This window comes from Saccopteryx bilineata, chromosome 4 (genome assembly GCF_036850765.1).
Source record: "Saccopteryx bilineata isolate mSacBil1 chromosome 4, mSacBil1_pri_phased_curated, whole genome shotgun sequence".
NCBI lineage: Eukaryota > Metazoa > Chordata > Mammalia > Chiroptera > Emballonuridae > Saccopteryx > Saccopteryx bilineata.
Genome location: NC_089493.1, coordinates 151,872,412 through 151,884,476, shown reverse-complemented (window position 1 = coordinate 151,884,476; position 12,065 = coordinate 151,872,412).

Here is a 12,065-nt window from a genome sequence, read left to right as displayed (position 1 = left end):
TGTAAACAAGCTTTTTTCCATCACAAATTGAAAGCCTTTTATTATTATTATTATTATTATTATTAAAACAGGACCTGGCAGAGAAAGTGCTAAAATGCTATTTTTTATTAGTGAGATGGAACTGATACTTTGTTCAATTTATAAATCAATTTGTTCAGAAACTTCTTTTGAAAGGAAAAAATGTTTGAATGCTAATCATTTTATATTTGAAAGTTGTCTAAATCTCCAACCAGAGTATATTGAAGTGTTCTTAATTTGGTAGGCTGAAGATACAGCAGTGAGTTAGGAAAGCTAAAATACAATCTCCTATGGATAAGGCTGTCGTTGAAATAGATATACCCTGGCTATTAAAATGATCATTTTAAGGCCTTGACTTGTTACATTTTGCATTGGTTCTCATGGCATGATTATATATATAAATTCTGAAAGTTAATATATAGCCCCCAAAAACAGTTTTAGATGAATTGTACAAAAAAAGTATTGTATGCTTTTACCAAAATGATTTAATGGTACAATCTCTTGAGAGAGAACTATTTTGGTTGGTGTTATGAGGCTAAATTTCTTGGAAAACCTCATTGAATATCCTAAACTAGTAACTATTCAGTAAGGGGGAAATGTGACAGCAAACCAGGTATTGAGCCTCATTCCAAATATCTGACTGAGGATGAGAAATAATACATTTTCCCCCATCAGACTAATTAGAAATTGTATGTTTTATTTCAACATTTTTATGAATACTCTGTCTTGTAAACTAATGACTCAGATGGATGCTAAATTTCTAAATTGTTCAGGATTTTAAAAAATTTAATTCAAGTTACACTAAATACATTTACTGTTAAAATGTAATTAACACAATTGTGTTATATAGAAGAGTTTAACATATTAAAGATGATAAGTATGCTGATTTTTAAAGAGTTTTATTTATTTAGAGAGAAGAGAGAGAAAGAAAGGAGGAGCAGGAAGCATCAACTTGTAGTTGCTTCTTGTATGTGCCTTGACCAGGCAAGCCCAGGGTTTCAAACCATCAACCTCAGCGTTCCAGGTTGAGGCTTTATCTACAGTACCACAGGTCATGAAACTATGCTACTTTTATGTTAGATTTTTTTATATTTATGCAGTTTTCAAGGAGAAAACCTTTCCCTGATAATTCTGTTTAATAAATAGCCAAAGATTTCAGGATGAACTCTTAAAAACATTTTACCATAACCATCCATTTACCTGTGTAAGTGAAGTTTGGATGCAATATTAGACTTAACCATTGTTCATAACTCTAAATTTTAAATGCCTGTGTTCATCAAAAACTAATCTTGTTATTTTATTTACTTTTTAAAAATTTTTTATTGAGAAAATAAAATTTAACAGGGTGACATTGATCAATAATATAATAGTATATAGGTTTCAGGTAGATATTTCTATAGCATTTGAACTGTTGATTATGTTGTATACCCATAACTCAAAGTCAGATCATCTTCCATCACCTTATATTTGTCCCTTTTTAAACTTCCCTCTATCTGTTCCCCCATGTCTTCCTCCCCATGGTAACGACTCCACTTTTATCTATGTCCATGAGTCTCAGTTTTATATCCCACCTATGTGTGAAATCATATAGTTCTTAGCTTTTTCTAATTTACTTTTTTTGCCCAGTATAATGTTCTCAAGGTCCATCCATGTTGTCATAAATGGCACTATGTCATCATTTCTTATGGCTGAGTAGTATTCCTTTTTATATATGTACCACCTCTTCTTTATCCAATCTTCTATCAAAGGACAATCTGGTTGTTTCCATGTCTTTGCCACTGTGAATAATGCTGTGATGAGCATGGGGTGCATATGTCTTTATATACCAATGTTTTTTGAGTTTTGGGGGTAGATACCCAGTTGAGGGATTGTTGGGTCGTATTCTTCATTTTTTGAGGAACCATCATACTTTCTTCCATAATGGTTGTACTAATTTGCATTCCCACCAGCAGTGAATGGGGGTTCCTTTTTCTCCACAGCCTCTCCAACACTTGTTATTACCTGTCTTGTTAATAATAGCCAATCTAACCAGTGTGAGTTGGTATCTCATTGTAGCTTTGATTTGTTTTTTGTTTTTTGGGTTTTTTTTGGTGACAGAGACAGAGAGAGAGACAGAGAAAGGAACTGATAAAATCAGACAGACAGGAAGGGAGAGAGATGAGAAGCATCAATTCTTTGTTGCATGTCCTTATTCTCCTTAGTTATTCATTGATAGCTTTCTCATATCTGCCTTGACTGGGTGGCTACAGCAAAGCAAGTGACCCCTTGCTCAAGCCAGTGACCGTGGGCTCAAGCCAGTGACCATGGGATCATATCTTTAATCCCACACACAAGCCAGCAAGCCTGTGCTCAAGCCCAATGAGCCTGGGTTCAAGACAAAGACCTCAGGTTTTCAAACCTGGGTCCTCTGCATTCCAGTCCGATACTCTATTTACTGTGCCACCACCTGGTCAGGCTGGTTTGCATTTCTTGAATAGCTAATGAAGATGAGCATCTTTTTATATGATATCATGTTGGCATTTTATATGTCCTCTTGGAAGAAGTATCTATTCAGGTCCTCTCCTCATTTTTCAGTTGGGTTGTTTGCTTGTTTAATGCTGAGCTTTGTGAGTTCTTTATGTATTTTGAATATTAACCCCTTATCAAAGCTGTTGTTTGCAAATATCATCTACCATTTGGTTGGCTGCCTATTTGGTTCTTTTTTTCAGTTTATTTTGCTGTGCAGAGCTTTTTAGTTTGATATAGTCCCATTCATTCATTTTTGCCTTTACTTCCCTTACCTTTGGGATCAAATTCATAAATTGTCCTATATGGCCAACATTCATGAGGTTAGTACCTATGTTTTTTTCTATGTAATTTATTGTTTCAGATTGTATATATAGGTTTTTGATCCATTTTGAATTAAATTTTTATAGGAGGACAAGCTGTAATCAAGTTTTATTCTTTTGCATGCTGACTAATAATTTTCACAGCATAATTTATTAAAGAGGACTTTATTTCTCCATTGGGTGTTTTTGGCTTCTTTGTCAATGATAATTTGTCCATATATATATGGTTTATTTCTGGGCTCTCAGTTCCTTTTTATTGGTCTGTTTTTCTGTCATTATCATTCTGTCAATATTTTGTTGTTGTTGTTGTTTTTATTGATTTTAATTTGTTGTGTTTACATAGGTACAAGTGTTCCCCCAAATATATCTCCCTCCCCTCATGTTCTCCTTGATACCCTCTTGGCCCCCTCCTCCCCACCCTCCCACATTCCTTCCATGATTTACTATCCTGCCCTCTATCCCTCTGTTATGTGTATATATTTTCACTAATGTCTTTTTATTCTTGATCCCTTCCTCTCATCCCCTTTTCCTCTGACCACTTTCCCTCTGGACTCTTTGACCCCTTCTCTGCCTTTCTTCTGTTCCTCAATTCACATTGTTCATTGGATTCCTCATATGAGTGAGGTCATATGATATTTTTCTTTCTCTGCCTGTCTTATTTCGCTTAGCATAATAGACTCCAGGTCCATCCATGTTGTTGCAAAGGCTAAGATTTCTTCTTTTTCACGGCTATGTAGTATTCCATTTTGCATATGTACCACTGCTTTTTAATCCACCTGTCTACAGATGGACACTTTGGCTGTTTCCAAATCTTGGCTATTGTAAACAATGCTGCAATAAACATGGGGATGCATTTCTTCTTTCGAATCGGTGATTTATTATTCTGAGGATATATTCCTAGAAGTGGGATAACTGGGTCAAAAGGCAGTTTGATTTTTAATTTTTTGAGGGATCTCCATACTGTTTTCCACAGTGGCTGCACTAGTCTGCAATCCCACCAGCAGTGCAGGAGGGTTCCTTTTTCTCCACACCCTTGCCAGCACTTACTATGTGTTCTTTTGTTAATAAGCACCTTTCTGACAGGTGTGAGGAGGTATCTCATTGTGGTTTAATTTGCATTTCTCTAATGATTAGTGATATTGAACATTTTTCATATGCCCATTGGCCATCTGTATGTCCTCTTTGGAGAAGTGTCTGTTCAGTTCTTTTGCCCAAGTTTTGACTGGATTGTTTACTTTCCTGGTGTTGAATTTTACAAGTTCTTTATAGATTTTGGTTATTAACTCCTTATCGGATATGTTGGCGAATATGTTCTCTCATTGTGTGGGTTATCTTTTTATTTTATTTATGTTGTCTTTTGCTGTGCAAAATTTTTAAGTTTGATATAGTTCTATTTGTTCATCCTGTCCTTTATTTCGCTTGCTCATGGAGTTAAATTAGCAAATATATTGCCGTGAGAGATGTTGGAGAGCTTATTGCCTATGTTTTCTTCCAAGAATCATGGTTTCACAACATATTCAAGTCCTTTATCCATTTTGAGTTTATTTTTGTGAATGGTATAAGTTGGTCATCTAGTTTCATTTCTTTTGCATGTACCTGTCTAATTTTTTCAATACCATTTGTTAAAGAGACTGTCTTTACTCTAGTGAATGCTCTTAACTCCTTTGTCAAATATCTATTGACCATAAAGGTGTGGGTTTATTTCTGGGTTTTCTGTCCTGTTCTATTGATCTGTATGCATATGCATATTTTTATTCCAGTACAAAGCTGTTTTGAATTCAATGACCTTGTAATATAACTTGGTATCAGGAAGTGTGATACCCCCCACTTTATTTTCTTTTTCAACATTGCTGAGACTATTCATGTTCTTTTTTGATTTCATATAAATTTTTGGAATATTTGGTTTATATCTTTGAAGTATGACATTGGTATTTTAATAAGAATGGCATTGAATTTATAGATTGCTTTAGATAGTGTAGAGATTTTAATGATATTTATTATTCCTATCCATGAACATGATATATGCTTCCACTGGTTAGTATCTTTCTTGATTTTTTTTTATCAATGTTTTATAATTTTTCCAGTATAGGTCTTTAATCTCCTTGGCTAAATTTACTCCTAGGTGCTTTATTTATTTTTATTTTTTGTAATAGTGAAAGGGATTGTTTCCTTAATTTCTCTTTCAGAGAGTTCATTGTTGGTATATATAAATGTCACTGATTTTTGAATATTGATTTTATATCCTGCCACCTTGCTGAATTCATTTATCAGTTCCAGTAGTATTTTGAATGAGACTTTAGGGTTTTCTATATACTGTATCAGCAAACAATGAAAGTTTTACTTCTTCTTTTCCAATTTGGATGCCTTTTATTTCTTCTTTTTATCTGATTGCTATGGCTAGGACTTCCAGAACTATGATGAATAAGAGTGGTGAAAGGGGGCACCCCTGCCTTGTTCCTGTTCTGAAGGGGATCTCTTTTCATTTTGCCCATTGATTATGATGTTGGTTGTGAGTTTGTCATAGATGGCTTTATTGTGTTGAGGTATGTTCCCTGTATTCCCACTTTGCTGAAAGTTTTGATCATAAATGGGTGCTGGGCTTGACCAGGTGGTGGTGCAGTGGGTAGAGAGTTGGACAAGGATGTGGAGGACCCAAGTTCGAGACCCCAAGGTCGCCAGCTTGAACACGGCTCATCTGGTTTGATCAAGGCTCACCAGCTTGGACCCAAGGTTGCTGGCTTGAGCAAGGGATTACTCAGTCCACTGTAGCCCCATGGTCAAGGCACATATGAGAAAGCAATCAATGAACAACTAAGGTGTCGCAATAAAAAACTGATTATTGATGCTTCTCATCTCTCTCCATTTCTGTCTGTCTGTTCCTATCTATTTCTCTTTCTGACTCTCTCTGTCTCTGTAAAAAAGTAAATAAATAAATGGATGCTGGATTTTATCAAATGCTTTTTCTGCATCTATAGATATTAACATGTGGTTTTTCTTTTTCCTTTCGTTTATGTGATGAATCATGTTGATTGATTTGAAAATATTTTATCAGCCCTGCCTCCCCAGAATAAATCCCACTTGATCATGATTTATGATTTTTTTCATGTATTGTTGGATCCAATTTGGTAATATTTTGTAGAGAATTTTAGCATCTAATTCATCAGGGATATTGGACTATAGTTTTCTTTCTTTGTAGTGTCTTTGCCTGGTTTTGGAACGAAGATTTTGTTCACCTCATAAAAAGAGTTTGGAAGTTTTCCCTCCTCTTAAATTTTTTGAAATAGCTTGAGAAAGATAAGAGTTAGTTCTTCTTTGAATATTTGCACAATTTGCCTGTGAAGCCATCAAGCATAGGCCTTTTGTTTGTTGGAAGTTTTTTGATAACTATTTCAAACTCATTTTTGTAATCAGTTTATTTAGGTTTTCTGATTCTTCCAGATTGATTTTTGAATAATTACATTTTTCAAGGATTTTTTTCATTTCATCTAGGTTGTTCCATATTTTGGCATACAGTTCTTTATATTATTTTCTTATAATCCTTTGAATTTCTGTTATGTGAGTTGTTACTTCTTCACTCTTATTTCTAATTTTATTTATTTGAGCCCTCTCTATTCTTTTCTTGGTGAGTCTGGTTAAAGATTCATCAACTTTGTTTACCTTTCTAAAGAACCAGCTCTTGGTTTCATTGGTCTTCTTTTTTTTTCCTCTATATCATTTATTTCTACTTTGATCTTTATTATTTCCTTCCTTCTACTTCCTCTGGGATTTACTTGCTGTTATATTTTTAGTTCTTTTAGATGCTGGGTTATTAATTTAAGCTTTTTCATGCTTCTTACAGTATACCTGTAATGCTATGAACTTCCCTCTCAGGACTACTTTTGCTGTGTCCCATAAATTTTGAGTTGTATGTTTATTTTCATTTGTTTCAAGGAAGTTTTTTATTTCTTCCTTGATCTCATTGTTAACCCATTCATTATTTAGTAACACGCTATGTAGTCTCCAAGTTTTTGAAGGTTTTTTAGTTTTCCTATTGTAGTTGATTTCTAGTTTCTTGCCATTGTTATCAGAGAAGATCCTTGATATGATTTCAATGTTTTTAAATTTATTGAGACTCATTTTGTGTCCTAACATGTGGTCTATCCTAAAGAATGTACTGTGAGCACTTGAAAAGAATGTATATTCTGCTGCTTTAGAGTGAAAAGCTCTGAAGATATTTCTTAAATCCAGTTGATCTAGTGTATCATTTAAGGCTGCTGTTTCTTTGTTAATTTTCTGTCTGGAGGTTCTATCCATTGATGTTTGTGGGATATTAAAATCCCCTACTACTATAGTATTGTTGTTGATCTCGCCCTTATTGTCTATCAAAACCAGTTTTATATATAGGTCCTCCTACATTAAGCACATATATATTTATAATAGTTATATCTTCTTGTTATAATGCTGCTTTTATCATTATGTAGTGACCTTCTTTATCACTTACTATAGCCTTTGTTTTAAAGTTTATTTTGTTAGATATTAGTATTGCTACCCCAGCTTTTTTTTTCTTTCCATTTCCATGACATATTTTTTTCCATCCCTTTACTCTCAGTGTATGTTTACTCTCAGTCTATGTTTATTCTCAATCTTTTGTTCTGAGATGGGTCTCTTGTAGACAGTATATGTACAGGTCCTGTTTTCTTATCCATGCTGCTACCCTATGTCTATTGATTGGATCAGTTAGTCCATTTATATTTAAGGGTATTATTGATATGTAGTTTTTTATTGCTATTTTATTATTTAAATCTATAATCCTCTTTTTCTCAATTTCTTATTTCCTTTGCTCTTTTTACAGAAAGCTTCTTAACATTTCCTGTAGTACTGGTTTGTTTTAATGATTTTCTTGAGGGTTGTTTTGTTTTTTTGTTTTTTTTGTCTTGGAAGCTTTTTATTTCTCCTTCAATTTTAAATGATAATCTTGCTGGATAAAAAATGTCTTGGTTGTAGGCTCTTCTTTTGCATTACATTGAATATTTATTGCCTCTCCTTTCTGGCCTCAAATGTTTCTGTTGAAAAGTCAGAGGTCATCCTTATGGGGGCTCTGCTATATTGATTTTTTTTTCTCTTACTGCTTTTAGTATTTTTTTTATCTCTTAACTTTGTTATTTTAATTATGATGTGTCTTGATGTAGGCCTCATTGGTTTCCTCTTTACTGAACTCTTTGTGTGTCTTTAACTTGTGTGACTTTTTCCTTCATCACTTTAGGAAAGTCTTCAGCTATGATTTCTTCAAACAGGTTCTCTATCCATTATTCTTTCTCTTCTTTTTGGGGGACCTCTATGATGTGGATGTTCATTCTCTTCATATTGTCACAAAGTTCTCTTATAGTTTCCTCAGACTTTTTGAGTCTCTTTGTTCCTCTGTTTTTCTTTATCTTGTTCTCTAATGTGCTGATTCAGTCCTCTGTTTCATCTAGCCTACTATTAATTCCTTCTAGTGTAGTCTTCATTTTGATACTATAATTGTCATTTCTGATTGGTTCTTTCTTATTATTTTAATGTCCCTTTTGATGCTTGCAATTTCTTTATTTAGTTGCTCATTAAGACCATCCATTGTAGTTTTACAATTTTTAAGCTTCCTAACAATCATTATTTTAAACTCTGCATCTGGTAATTTGGTTACTTCCATCTCATTTAGTTCTTTTTCTGGGGATTTCTCATTAATTTATATAGGTTACATTTCTTTGACTTCCCATTTTTCCTGTGTGAGGTTTGCAAACTTATTGGTGTTGGGCAGCTGAGGTTGGTGTATGGAGTGTAGCCCTTTCTCCAGGGTGTTATTCCTCAGCCTTTGTTAGTTGCTCAGATTTTAATTCTCCTTAACAAGTTGAGCTGCTTAAGTCTTAATTTCCCTGCTTTTTGTTTGTTGAGCCCAGCCAGGAACTTCTGTGTTTTGAAAAAGGGTAGTGGGCATATCTTGCTCTTTGGCCCCAGTTGTATCTCACCAGGCCTCTTTTCTTTCTTTTTTTTCTGAATGGTAAGCCCACAGGAATGTGGTAGGTGTGACCTCTAAGACTCAGAAGGTGTGGTGTGCCTTTTCTGCATTTATTGATAAGATAATGTGATTTTTGTTCTTTGTTTTGTTGATGTGGTATATTATTTTGATTGATTTACATATGTTGAACCAACCCTGTGCTCCTGAAATGAATCCCACTTAATCATGAAGTATTATTTTTTAATATATTGTATTTGATTTGCTAGTATTTTTTTATTTAATTTATTGTGTTTACATATATTAGTGTCACCCTGATTGCATCCCCCCTCCCCTGTATTTCCCTCAACATATTCCTTGTTCCCCTCCCAACAACTCCCTCCCTCCTTCCCATCAGGCTTAATTCCATTCCTCAGTTCACATTGTTCCTTGGATTCTTCAAATGAGTGAGGTCATATATTTTTCTTTCTCTGCCTGGCTTATTTCACTTAACATAATAGTTTCCAGGTCCATCTATGTTGTTGGAAAAGGTAATATTTCCTTTTTCCTTATAGCCCCATAGTATTCCATTGTATATATGTACCACAGCTTTTTAATCCACTTGTCCACTGATAGACACTTGGGCTGTTTCCAGATCTTTGCTATTGTGAACAATGCTGCCATAAACATGGGGGTGCATTTCCTTTTTTTTTTGAATCAGTAATATGGTGTCCTTTGGATATATTCCTAAAAGTGGGATGGCTGGATCAAAAGGCTCAAAGCAATTTATGAATTCAATGCAATACTAATGAAAATACCAATGATATACTTCAAAAATATAGAACACATGTTCCAAAAATTTATATGGAACCAAAAAGGAATACAAATAGCCTCAGCAATCTTGAAAAGAAAGAATAAAGTGGGAGGTATCACACTTCCTGATATCAAGTTATACTACAAGGCCATTGTACTCAAAACAGCCTGGTACTGGCATAATAACAGGCATATAGATCAATGGAACCAAACAGAGAACCCAGAAATAAACCCACAGGTTTATAAACAATTGATATTTGACAATAGAGGTAAGAGCATACTATGGAGTAAAGACAGCCTCTTTAACAAATGGTATTGGGAAAATTGGACAGCTACCTGCAAAAAAATGAATCTAGACCACCAACTTACACCATTCACAAAAATCAACTCAAAATGGATAAAAGGCTTAAATGTAAGTTGTGAAACCATAAGCATCTTAGAAGAAAACATAGGCAGTAAGCTCTCCAACATCTCTTGCAGCAATATATTTGCTGATTTATCTCCACGGGCAAGTGAAATAAAAGACAGGATAAATAAATGGGGCTATATAAAACTAAAAAGCTTTTGTACCGCTAAAGACAATATGAACAGAATAAAAGGACAAATTACACAATGGGAGAACATATTCAACAATACATCTGAAAAGGCATTAATAACCAAAATTTATAAAGAACTTGTAAAACTCAACATCAGGAAGACAAAAAATTCAATCAAAAAATGGGCAAAAGAAATGAATAGATACTTCTCCAAAGAGGACATACAGATGGCCAAGAAACACATGAAAAAATGTTCAACATCACTAATCATTAGAGAAATACAAATTAAAACCACTATGAGATATCACCTCACACCAGTGAGAATGGCACTGATTAACAAAACAACACAGAATAAGTGCTGGTGAGGATGTTGAGAAAAGGGAACCCTCCTGCACTGCTGGTTTGAATACAGACTGGTACAGCCACTGTGGAAATCAGTATGGAGAATCCTCAAAAAATTTGAAATGGAGTTGCTAATATTTTGTTTAGAATTTTTGTTTCTGTATTCATTAGAGATATTGGTCTGTAGTTTTTATGTGTATGTGTGTGTTGTCCTTACTGGTTTTGGTATCAGGATTATGTTGGTCTCATATCTTTATGAATTATGGTAAATGCTATAAAAAGGTGTAGAAAAATGGGTGTGTGTAGTAGAATGGAACTACTTTATATGTGGGAAAACCTGTTTGAGGAATAGATGTTTATATTGAGAATTGAATAATTAGAAGGTGATAGTCTTGCAAAAACTGAATGAGGTGAATGATAAACAGAACTCAGGATAAGAAAATGTGTCAGTGAAAGGCAGAAAGGATCAGGAAATTGTTTGATGTCATTTAAATTTTTTTTTAAGTGAGAGGAGAGAATATAGACTCCCACATGCATCTCAAACAGGATCCACCCAAAAACCCTGTCTGGTGCTGATGCTTGAATCAACTGAGCTATCCAGTGTTAGAGGCCTACGCTCAGACTCACAAAGATTTTTTTCACTTGATAGTTTTCATGTCTGTGTCTTTTTTTCTTTGAGAGTAGCCACCATGTTTGCCTGGTTCACTACTATATTTCTATCATCTACCATGATTTCTAGTACATGATATTAATAGTTCTTAACAAATATATGGATTTTGGTAGATTTACCAATATATAGCATTCTGAATTATTCTGAAAAAATATTTTAATGTAAACTAAGCTATCCTCAGTGCCTGGGGCCGACACTTGAATGAAGTAAGTCACTGGCTGTGGGAGGGGAAAAGAGGGAGAAGGGAAAAAGGGAAGGTAAGAGAAGCAGATGGTCAATCTTTTGTATTTTGACTGGGGATCGAACCTGGGATGTCAGCACTCTGGGCTGATGCTCTATCCACTGAGTCAACTGACTGGGGCCCATTTAAATTTTTATTGCAGATGCAATGGAAAGCCTTTAAGGAATTTTAAATGAAAAAGGAACAGAATCTTCATATTTTAAGATGATGTGTAGGAAAGGATTGGAGGCCTCAAGGGAACCACTAGAAAGGTGGCTGCAGAAGTTCGGGTGAGAGATAATATGATTAACACATGTCATAGCTGTAGATACAGGAAGGTAAAGATATTTGTAATATATTTCAGAGGTAGATTTACTAAAAGTTGAATCATTAAAATGACAAATTTGATGTAGTAGTTAGTAGGGGTTGGCAATGAACTAGAAAACAATAACATTTAGATTACTGCTTTATGAAACTGAGGATATGGTAGAAAACTTACTGATATGTGGGAAACTGGTAATTGAGTTAAAATAAAGCATTCTGTTCTGCATGTTGACACCAACATGTTTCAACTATTCAATTAAGAGTTCATATGGCCTGACCTGTGGTGACACACTCTCTCTCTCCTCTCTGAAAAAAAAAATTGAATAAATAAAATCTTAAAAAAAAAAAAGAGTTCATATGGAGGGCT